The following is a 12,252-nucleotide window of genomic DNA, read 5'->3' on the forward strand; positions in this document are numbered from 1 at the left end:
GCTTAATCAGGTGGTTCTTGAGATTCTCTATTGACTCACCTTCTCTGGTTTTCATCAATTAAGTTAAACCTACTGACAAAAGATGAGTACTTTAAGAGATGATTATGCTTAATTTCATTTAAGTGATTTTTTTTTTCTTGTCCTTTGTTTCCAGTTCAGCAATTCTTTTGATGAGGATCACATAGCTTGTTGTGTTTTTCTTTTGGTATTTGATTTCTGTTGTTTTCTCTATGCTTTCATTGGTGGCTTCTATGATGAGACTAAGCATCATTGGTGATCTCTCACTTATCTGGCTTTCTCATATATATATTACATTGTGGTCTTTCACATATATATATTATGAATTATATATATAAATATATGAATATAATGAATATACATATAAATATATATTATATGAATATATATTATTATATGAATATATAATGAATATATATAATATATGAATATAAATATAAATATATATGAATTTTTATATATATAAAGTCTTGTTTCATTGAGGAGGAAGCAAGATTTTTTCCTTGTAGAATCTTCAATGAGTGATCTGTTCTAAGTGTGAACCAGATTGGTGTAAAATGAGGTTATAAGTGCAGATGCACAGATTGTGGAGAATGCAAATAAATGAAAGATGCCTGGGGAACTGGGAGGTGGGGGAACTTTGAGCTATGGTCTACTCATTCCACTTGTGCAAACTCTTCAGCCAAAGGAAACCAAGGGTTAAGGAAACAGGACCTAGGAAGCTAGGAAGGTGGGGAACCAAGGGCAAGAGGCCAGCTGCCACAGTGGCCAATGTACCCACTGATTCAGGGGAAAAGGGATTTGGGGACCCATGGTCTGGGAAACCATAAAAAAAGGCCTGCTTCTGTAGCACACACACATGGGGAGCAGGCCTCCCCAAGCCAGCTACAGGTGTCCCAGGCCCAGGGAACTAGGAAGTACGGAGAGAACAAGGATGTCTGGGGTACTCTCTCCACATGGGTTATGAGCACCCTGAACAGCAATTTTCCTGGAGTTGAGGAGCCAGGGGCAGGTCAATCAGGAAGGCAGGGCAATAGGCCTGATCCAGCAGCACAACCTCAGGCTCCAGGCAGCCTGAAGTCAGCAGCAGGTGTACTGGGACCATGGAACTGGGAGGTGGGGGAGGAACAGGGAGATCTGGCCTACTCACTCCATGTACATGCCCTCCACCCAGCCCAGTCTTTTTATATGGATTAGTTACAGTCTTGTAGAGCCATGGTGAGACTAAGATGAGATAATCTTTGAAACTTTCTGAAGAAGCCCCTTAACCATCTGTCTTGTAACATCTTATTAACTTAAGGATTGATTTTTTTTTTTTTAAGTAGAATAGTTTGGGAGTGAGGACAATGGTCAGGCGTGTCCAGGTCTACATAATTTATATGTTCATAGACTTCTCAGATTGGAGAATTGCCATTACAAAAGCATTGGACTATTATTCAAATAATGCATGAAGGCAGATGAGGGGTGACCCATCACTATCTGAATATCATGGCTCTTTCCTGTCCACAGATCCATGCATCAGAAGTTAAGCCTACCCTCTCTTTCACTTGTACAATACCTCAGAGATATGAGGGAGAAAGGAGACATTTCTCCTGACTAGTAATTCATAGGCCAGACAAATGATATCTAGGGTATACTTCACCACCAGAAGACAGGAGAGGATTTTTATCTTCACTGATATTACACAAGTTCCACCTCCCTCCCCAGTCTGGTACTCATCAGCACCACTAGGGACCAGGGTTAAACACATGGTTTCCTAAGTGCATTTATTCTTCAGGGACTGTCTTTAAGTAGGCATACTAGAAATCCACACTTAGAGTGCATATGAATTGGCTAGTGGAATAGGCATCATAATGATATCTTCATACATTCATGTAACCTACTTTGATCATAATACCCCTTTCTGTCACATCTTGTGGCTGCTCCCCTTCCATACTCCTAAACCATATATTATAACAGGATTCCTATATGGGTCCCATAATTAATACTTGTGATAACTTAAATGTCAAGTGTTCCCCATACCCTCATGTGTTTGTGATTAAGTCTCGTACTTAGACCCTAGCCTATGAAGCCCTTGAGAGGTGAAACAGTGCTGGAGGAGGTGTATTATCAGGAGCAAAGTTGGGATTTTATAGTCCAGCCCTCCTTGTCAGTGATAGTGAGCTAAGTCTCTAGCTCTTCCTTGCTGATACTGAATACAGAATGCCTTTCCCACCCTGACTGTGATGGTTTGATTTAGATTTCCCCCATAAACTTAGGTGTTCTGAATGCTAGGTTCCCAGCTGATGGAGATTTTGGAATTAATGCCTCCTTGAGGCAGTGTATTGTTGGGGCCGAGCTTATGGGTGTTATAACTGGTTTCCCCATGCCAATGTTTGGCACACTTTCCTGTTCCTTTTGTCCACCTGATATTGCCCTGGAGGTGATGTTCAACCTTTGCTCATGCCTTCATTTTCCCTTGCCATCATGGAGCTTCCCTTCCAGTCTTTAAGCCAAAATAAGCCCCCTGTCCCCACAAGGCTGCTCTTGGTCAGGTGATTTCTGCCAGTGGTGCGAACCTGACTGCAACACTGATGAAGTATTCCCTCTAAACCATGGGCCAGAGATAAACCCGCTCTTTGCACAGGTTGTTTCTGGTGTAGTGTTTTGTCCCAGTCATGAGAAGGTAACTGCTCCTACCTATAGCACTGTACTAATCTATAATAAAATATTTCTTTCTCTATAATTACTACTACTGGAAAAAGAAAGTCCCCACTGGACAAAATAATCCAAACTACAGAGAAGCAATAATTATCCCTTTGCATAGGGTTTACTTGAGTCTTAAGCAAGGACATTTCTTGAACAGCTTTCCCAATGGAATCGCCAAACCTATCATAGGCAGCTGACACAGGCCTTGCCCAGGTGTAACCGGAGAGTTAGAATGTAAAACTTTCCTCTTCCAAATGCTTGTTTAGTCATATGCCACACTATTTTACTGGTCAGTTATGCTGTGTGGGATATGGTCTGTGAGGTTTTGAAGTTGCTGGGGTACTTTAATGTGAAAGGCATGTTAAATCCATCGGCTGAGGGGAAACATCTTGTCCAGGGAGTGTCTTGGTCTCAGGAGAAGTTTGTGCATTCTACTTTCTAGACATTCTGAATAAGCACAATGCATTGACATTCCTCGTGATAAATTCTTGTTCCCATTCTGGTGTTGAATAATTTGCAGGTGAAATTTTCCAACTTTCATATTAGGATATGGGCAAATCACTACCTAAAATGATGAAAATTCTCAGAAATGTGATTGGATAAACTCATTTTGTGATACAACTTAGCTTGTTCAAAATATTATCAAATAAACATTATCCCTAAAAAAACAAGAATAATATCCAGCTAAAATCTTTACATAGTTATCATATTTCTTCTCAAACTCATGAGAAGAAAATAAAAAAGACTAATTTAAATTCTTCTGCTTCTTTGCCCTTTCTGCTTTTCTAAGGTAGCACTCTATTTTATATATATATATTTTCATTTGGAAGAACACGAGGAAGGGAAATATATTACCTTCTTGAAAATATGAGAAACTAAATCACATTATACTAATGGAGCAGTCTTTTTATGTGATCCCACAGAAAAATCATTCCAGAAGCAGTCCCCAAACCAGAATTTCAAGGCCTATGTGAAACTATAATGATATGCTTATGAGAATAGCCAAGTATTTAGTTAATTCAATTGTCATGTCTATACATAGACATGCCTAGAATTCCCCAAAAGCTTAAAGCTAAAAAACTTGAGTAAGAGTTCTTTGCCAGTGGATGAGTTACAACATGCCATGTGTGTAAGGCTTACTCATCCTTTGCAGTCAGCCAGTAGAGATGGGTCCAAGCAGATGGGTGAACCAGCTCTGAGAAGCCAGCTTCATGCTTATGTTCTGATGAAAATGAAATGGTCTTGAACATTTCTCTGTCTCACTGTGTGAATGAAGGAGGGGATACAGAGCCACACTGTGGAGAGTTCAGCTCTGCATGCATTTATTTATTTATTTTTGCTCCATTATGAAAGGCACAGTCAAATGCTTTTCCTCTCAGCTTGCTTCATGGTACTTAAAAAATGAATTTTTGCCAGTTTCATGGTTTCTGCTGCGCAGGAAGACCTTTCTAATTCATTCCATGACTAACCCACATTGACTGGTACTGCTTTGGTTAACAGTTGAGCTTCCAAGTTCTATTAGCCTTACCCAAAATTCCTTTTACTGTCAATGTCTGACATTGTTGCTAGGAATGAGTGATGTCTTCCTTCCTAACTGTTCTGCAGCAACAAATTCGTGATGCCTAGGTTATGTGGCCAGTTAATGTATTTGAAAGTTTGGAGGCTGGAGCAAAATTTTGTTTAAAAAAAAATGCTACTATGTTAGACTTGACATCTTTATAAAGCATTTGAAAATCTATTCTGCAAATCATAGTGTAGGCACAATATGTTAATTGTAAGTTTTCATATCATAGTTTATAAAGATTTACTCTTTCTAAGGCATTTTTTTAATTGAACAAGATTTTCTTCCATCCAACACAAATATTTCGTAGTCCTCTCTCAGCACCAAAGCAAGTGCAAGTTTCTTCTAAACAGATTGCTCAAGACTTGATGGTTCCTTTATGAGATGTATTCCTGCCTCATTTTATCTCCAACTATTCAGACCACCCCTCCTCCATATGCTTTCCTTAGATTTTTGCTTTTATAGATTCCCCAAAGCATGGATATTTTACTTTATTTTAAGCAAGGTCACACAAATTCTTTTCTTTCTCTCTCTCTCTCTTCCTTCCTTCCTTCCTTCCTTCCTTCCTTCCTTCCTTCCTTCCTTCCTTCCTTCCTCCCTTTCTCTTTCTTTCTTTTTGTAAATAGCCTTGCTCCACTCCCTAATTTTATTATATTAATGGAGCAGTCTTTTTATGTGACCCCCACTGAAAAATCATTCCAGAAGCAGTCCCCAAACCCAAATTATAAGGCATATATAAAACTATAATGTTATGCTTAACAGAATAGCTAAGCATTTAGTTATTTCAATTGTGAGCGGATGTTCCAAATTGGGTATGGTGGATAGAGCAAGGTTAGCATTCTGCCCAATACAATTAATTCATTAAACTAGTTAAGAGGATTAATCAATTAATTGGTAGCATTGTTCCTACAGGAATGTTGGTTTGAATATATAGTTGGGCTTAGCTGTATGTCACGGAGAATAACCCTAAAGGTATCCTGGGGATGTTCTAGTAATCCTCTTTTCTATAGGCTATCTGGGTTTTCTTCATCATAAATGATCTATCCTTTGGTGAGCTTACATATTTAAGGTTAAAATTAATATTCCCAGTCCTTCTGCCTTTGAATCCACAAATAGTCATACTGAATCCACATCTGTGTCAGGGACAATCATGGAGCTGAGGTTGTAGCCAGTAGTTAAAATAGGATTATTGCTCTCATGAGCCTACACATTTAGATGGAAGGAAAACTGAACAAATGAGAAGGAGGGAGGTGATAGTAAGTTTAACGAATAATGTAAAGGAGTCAGATTGTTTTTCTAAAACTTTTTTTCTTGGCAACTTCCATAATTATGGACAATAGACTATGAGAATTCCTTCCCCTCTCCTACTTTCCCATTCGCAAAACCACTCTCTATCTTATCCCCTCCCTCTCTCAATTTGTCTCTCTTTTACTTTGATGTCATCATCTTTTCTCCCTATTATGAGGGTCTTGGGAAAATAGTACCAGGCACTGAGAGGTCACAGATAACAGGGACAATTTGTGTCTGAATGATGACATTGTAAGCAATCTGACCTCCCTTTGGCTCTTATATTCCTTCTGCCAACCTTCTCTGCAATGTACCCTGACCCTTGGAGAGTGTGTTAGAGATGTTTCAGTGCTGGACACTCCTCTGTCACTTCTCAGCACTATTATGACTATTCAGTCATCTCAGAGGTCACCACCATCTGAAAAGAGAAGCTTCTCAAACCAAAAGTGAGAGTAGCATTAATATATGGGTATGAACATTAAGATAAATGCTTACTGGGAAGTTTGGTGAGCATAATATATGCATTTAGCAAGACATCAGCAGGTGTTACAGCCCTAGGGCTCATGACCTCCCCTGTCATAGGATTTTGACTAGGTTAAAAGTACCAGGCATATATTCCCTCATATAGAGCAGATCTCCAGTTCAATTACGGAGCAGTTGGTTTCCTCCCATAACAGAGATCTCACTATTATACCCGTTTGCTCATTTGGCCTGGGTGGCCAAACTTAAGGCTCTCAGTGTCCACTGGTGTTTTATCCCCACTGATGACTTCTCTTTCCCATAAGCATGCATGCAGCATAGTTTTCCCCAGCTTTCTCTCAGCTGGTCTATAGGCAGGAGGTTTTCAGCTCAGCTTCAGCTTGATTTCTCAGTGATATTGTAGCCCAAACATGTAGAATCATCAGCAAAAGGGTCTTGCCATCTATTTCTGGTGGGATACCCAGAGCCTCGGCAATGGCCTGTAATGTCTTGGTAGCATCAGGGTCCTCCCTGACCAACAACTCACTAGAAGGTATCCCATTCCTGGCACTGAAACTTTTCTAGTAACAATCTATGGCTTGTTGCTATGCCATAGTCCAAAAACACAGGTTTCCATATGGCTTATTCGTGCCATCTTAAATTTTGGTTAACCCTCCCATCTCCCGTTACTCGGTCTCTTTCTGTAACCTCACTTAGGCCATTCCATTCCCAGTAATCTGTTCATGGACTTACATATATACAATGCCAAACTCTTAAGTTCTCCCCTCTTCTCCCTTCCTTATAATCCCCTTTTGGCTTACTGGCCTCTGCTACCAATTTTTACTCCCATTCACATGCAAGTCTAAACATTCACAGCTAAGATCCACATATGAGAGAGAACATGTGGCATTTGGCTTTCTGGGTCTGAGTTACCTCCCTTAGTGTAATCCTTTCCAGATCAATCCATTTCCCTGCAAATTTTATAATTACATATTTATTTGATGCTGACTAGAACTCCATTGTATAAATACACCACACCTTCATTATCCATTCATCAGTTGAGGGACATGCAGCTGGTTCCATTTCCTAGCAATTATGAATGGAGTAGCAATAAACATGGATGTTCAAGTATGTCTAAGGTAGATGAGGCCTTAGGATATATGCCTAGGAATGCTGTAGCTGGGTCATATAGCAAATCTGCTTTTAGCTGCCTCGGTAACCTCCACACTGATTTCCACAATGACTGTACTAGGTTACGTTAACACCAACAGTGTAGAAGGGTTCCTCTTTTGCTGCATCCTAATACATTCATTGTCATTTGTTTTCTTGATGACAGATATTTTGACAGGAGTGAGATGGAATCTCAAAGTAGTTTTAATTTACATTTCTCTGATGGCTAAAGATGTAGACCACGTTTTCGATGTATATAGGCCATCTGTAGTCTTTGAAAACCATCTATTCAGTCCCATAGCATATTTTTTAATTGGGTTGTTTGATTTCTTATTTAGTTTTCCGAATTCTTTGTATATCTTATATATGAATCCTCTGTCAGATATATATCTGGAAAAGATTTTCTCCCATTCTGTAGGTTGCCTTTTTGCTCTATTCGTAGTGTACTTTGCTGTACAAAAGCTTTGTAATTTCATGAGATCCCAGTGGTTGATTAGTGGTTTTATTTCCTGAGCAACTGAGGTTATATTCAGAAAATTGTTTCCTATACCAATATGTTGAAGGGTTTCTTCTAACTTTTCCTACTTTTTCCTCCAGCATTTTCAGAGTTTCAGGCTGGAAATTAAACTCTTTGGTACATTTGAACTTAGTTCTTGTGCATGGAGATAGATAAGAATCCATTTTCATTCTCTCTATATAGATATCCAGTTTTCCCAGCACCATTTTTAAAAGAGTTTTTTTTTCCCCCTCCAATCAATATTTTTTGTCAAAAATCAGATGGTTGTAGCTCCTTCTACTTACATCTGGGTCCTCTATCCTGTTCCATAATCAATATATCTGTTTTTCTGCCAATACCAAGTTGTTTGTACTACTATGGGTCTGTAATATAGTTTAAAATCAGGTATGGCAATGTACCCAGCCTTATTTTGTTGCTCAAAATTATTTTGGCTGAGAGAGGTTTTTGTATTTCCAAATGAATTTTAGGATTTTTTTTATTCATATGAAGAGTGCCATTAGAATTTTGATGGGGATTGCATTCAATGTGTAGATTGCTCTTAGTAAGATTTATATTTTCAAAATGTTGATTCTTCTAATCCAAAAACATGCAAGTTCTTTCCATTTCTTAGTGTCTTTGCAATTTCTCTTTTGAGTGTTTTAAAGTTTTCATTTTAGAGAACTTTCACTTCCTTGGTTAGGTTTATTCAAAGGTAACTTCTATTTTATTTTATATTTTATTTCATTGGATTATTATTATTTTTTTTGAGGTAGGGTCTTGCTCAAGCCCAGGCTGACATGGAATTCACTATGCAGTATCATGGTGGCCTTGAACTCATGGTGATCCTCCTACCTCTGCCTCCTGAGTGATGGGATTAAAGGTGTGCACCACTATGCCTGGCTGACTTTATTTCTTTTTTGAGGCAGCTGCGAATGAGAATAATTTCCTGATTTCATCCTCAGCATGTTTGTTGTCAGTATATATGAAGGCTACTGATTTCAGTGTGTCTCATTTTGTATCCTTGCATCTTGCTAAAAGCCTTTATCAGCTGTAACAGTTTGCTGGTAGAGTCTTTAAGGTCCATTATGTATAGAATCATACAATCTACAAATAATGATAATTTTATCCCTTCCTTTTCAATTTGTATCCCCTTTATATGTATCTCTTGCCTTACTGCTATATCTAAGGCTTTCTGTACTATATTAAATAAAAGTAGGGACAGTGGACACCCTTGTCTTTTTCTTGATTTTAGTGGAAAAGCTTCAAGTTTTTCTCCACTTAGTATTATGTTACCTGCAGGCTTATCATAAATAGTCTTTATTATGTTGAGATATGTTCCTTCTAATCCAAGTTTCTTTAGGAATTTTACCATGAAGGGGTAGTAGATTTTTTCAAATGCCTTTTCTGCATCTATAGAGATGATTATTGTGATTTTTGTCCTTCAGTCTATTTATATGGTGTCTTACATTTATTGATTTGCATATGTTGAACCATCCCTACATCTCTGGGATAAAAGCTTACTTGGTTGGGCTGAATAATCTTTTTGATATATTCTTATATTCTGTTTGCCAATATTTTGCTGAGAATTTTTGCATCTATGTTCATGAGGGAGATTGGTTGGTAATTTTCTTTTCTTGTTCTGTCTTTGCCTGGTTTTGGTTTCAGAGTAATGCTGGCTTTGTAGGACTTTGGTGGTATTCCTTTTCTATTTCATGGAGAAGTGTGAAAAGCATTGGTGTTTGTTATTCCATGAACATCTGATAAAATTCACCTGTGAATCCATCATGGCCTGGACATTTTCCAGTTGGGGGATTTTTCAGTAACTATTTGGATCTCTGTGCTTGTTATAGGTCTGTTTAAATGATTTATGCCTTATTTACTTAATTTTGTTAGGTCATATAAATCAAGCAAATCATCCATTTCTTTCAGATTTTCAAACTTAGTGGAGTATTGATATTTATTGTAATGATACATTTTTCATCTCTAATTTTATGGTTTTGTGTCTCTTCTCTCTTTCTTTTGGCCAGATTTGTTAAGGGTTTATCAGTCTTGTTTATCCATTCAAGGAACCAACTCTTTCTTTCACTGATTTTTTTGTATTGTTTTGGGGGGAATCTAGTTCATTAATTTCTGCCCTAATCTTTATTATTTCTTCTGATCTACTGATTTTTGGTTTGCCTTGTTCCTCTTTGTCCAAGGTCTTAAGGAGAAGCATTGTTTACTTACAACCTTTCTAGTTTCTTAATGTAGGAACCTTAAGCTATAAGCTTACCTTTTAGGACCACCTTCATTGTGTCACAAAGGTTTTGGTATATTGTGTTGTCCTCATCATTTGATTCTATGAATTTTTTGATTTCCTTCTTGATTTCTTCATTTAACAGTGTATTTTTTAGTTTCCATGATTTTGTGTGTGCCCTATAGCTTTTCTTGCTTTTGATTTGTAGTTTATTCCCCATTGTGATCAGATAGAGTGCAAAGAATTATTTCAATTTCCCTGTATTTTTTAAGATTTTCTTTGTGTCCTAATATGTGGTCTATTTCAGAGAGTGTTCCATGTGCTGATGAACAGAATGTGTATTCTTCAGCATTTGGATGGAATGTCCTGTAGCTATCTGTTAGGTCCATTTGTTTTATGACCTCATTAATCCAGATGCTCTCTCTCTCTTTCTCTCTCTTTCTCCCTCTTTGTTTTGTTTTATTGCTGGAAAGACCTGTCCCTTGATGAGAGTGGGGTACTCAAGTCACTAACTATAATTGTGTTTGGTGTTATCTGTGACTTTAAATGTAATAGTGTTTGTTTGATGAAATTGGGAGCCCCCATGTTAGGTCCATATATGCTTGGAATTGTAAAGTCCTCCTATTGGATTGTTCCTTTAATCAATATAAAGTGACCTTATTTATTTTTCCTAACTAACTTTTGTTTGAAGTCTATCTTGTCACGTAGTAGGATAGTGACATCTGCTTGATTTCTAGACCCACTTTCTTGATATAACATTTTTCATTCTTTCACCCTAAGATAGTGTCCATATTGTATGGAAAGGTGAGTTTCCTGGAGGCAACAAAAGAACTGACTTTGCCTTTTAATTCAGTCCGCAAGCCCATGTCTTTTGGTTGGGGCATTGAGGCCATTGATATTAAGAGTTATTATTGAAAGTTGTATTTATTCTTGCCATTCTTCTTGTTATGTAGTTCTTCCTGTTTTTCCTTGACTCTCTTATATTAAGTATTATTTTACTATGGTTTAGTTTTTCCCATTTCCTTATGTGTGTGCTTTTCTTTCTCTTCAGAATGAAAGCTCCCTTCAAGTATTTTCTGTAGAGCTGGTTTCATGATGATATATTCCTTTAACCCATTTTTATTGTGGAATATTATTATTTCCCCGTCTATTTGGGTGGATATTTTTGTTGGACAAAGTAAACTTGGTAGACAGTTGTTATATTTCAGAATTTGGAATACATAATTCCAAGCCTTTCTTGCTTTTAAAGTCTGTGTTGAGTAATCTGTTGTCCTGATGGGCTTGCCTTTGTATGTGACTGTTTTTCTCTCTAGCAGCTTGCAATATATTTTCTTTGGCTTGTGTATTTTGTAGTTTAATTATAAGATGATGGTGAGGGTTTCACTCCTGACTTTGTCTGTTGGCATTCTAAAGGCTTCCTGTACCTATACTGGTATCTCTTTCCCTATTTTGGGGAAATTTTCTTCTATGATTTTGTTGAAAATACCTACTATGCCTTTGGCATGAAATACTTCTACTATACCCTGAACTCTTATGTTGGGTTTCTTCATAGTGTCCCAAATGTCTTTGAACATAGATGTAATGTTTAAAAAATTATTTGTCAGGCATTTCATCTAAATAAGTCTCACTGAAGGGCATTTTTGATGGATTTATTATTGGTGGAATTGTATTATTTGGACTTTTTGTGTTTCTTATACTATAATGTAGACATTTTTGCATCTTGAGTTAATTTGCTGCTTGGGTTTTCTAATTATCTGCAGTATTCTTAGAAGTGTAATTTTGGCTTTATATATCTTCAGAGTAGGAGCATAAGGTGTCAGGTATGGCTCTTATATTCTTCCCAGAGTACCAACAGAAATTACCTTAGGTTTGAGTTTGCCTGCTATAGAAGTATTCTGGTGGCCAGGGTGGAGCAAGTTATTAGCAAATTCTGTAATTCAACTGAGCAGTATACACATTCAATTGAAACCAGCAGGGAGTATTTATACAAAAGTTGGGATTAAAATAAACAGATCATCTAATGAAGCCAATGTTCCTATAAGTGTGCCTTGCTCCACACCCTAAATCCTGTCAACTTGGCATGTCTGGCTCCCAGACCACGGGGCATAGGGGAAAGGCTGTGAAATTGCCTTATACCCATTGCAGGTTTGGAAGGCTAAGGCACACCCGGCACTTCTGCCCCTGCCTTCCAATGTCCCATTTTCCTACATATTGAGAGATTCATTGCATGGCTTAAATTTTATTTTTTTTATTTCATTTTTACTTAAGGAGACACACACACACACACACACACACACACACACAGAGAGAGAGAGAGAGAGAGAGAGAGAGAGAGAG

This window comes from Jaculus jaculus, chromosome 8 (genome assembly GCF_020740685.1).
Source record: "Jaculus jaculus isolate mJacJac1 chromosome 8, mJacJac1.mat.Y.cur, whole genome shotgun sequence".
NCBI classification, from domain to species: Eukaryota; Metazoa; Chordata; class Mammalia; order Rodentia; family Dipodidae; genus Jaculus; species Jaculus jaculus.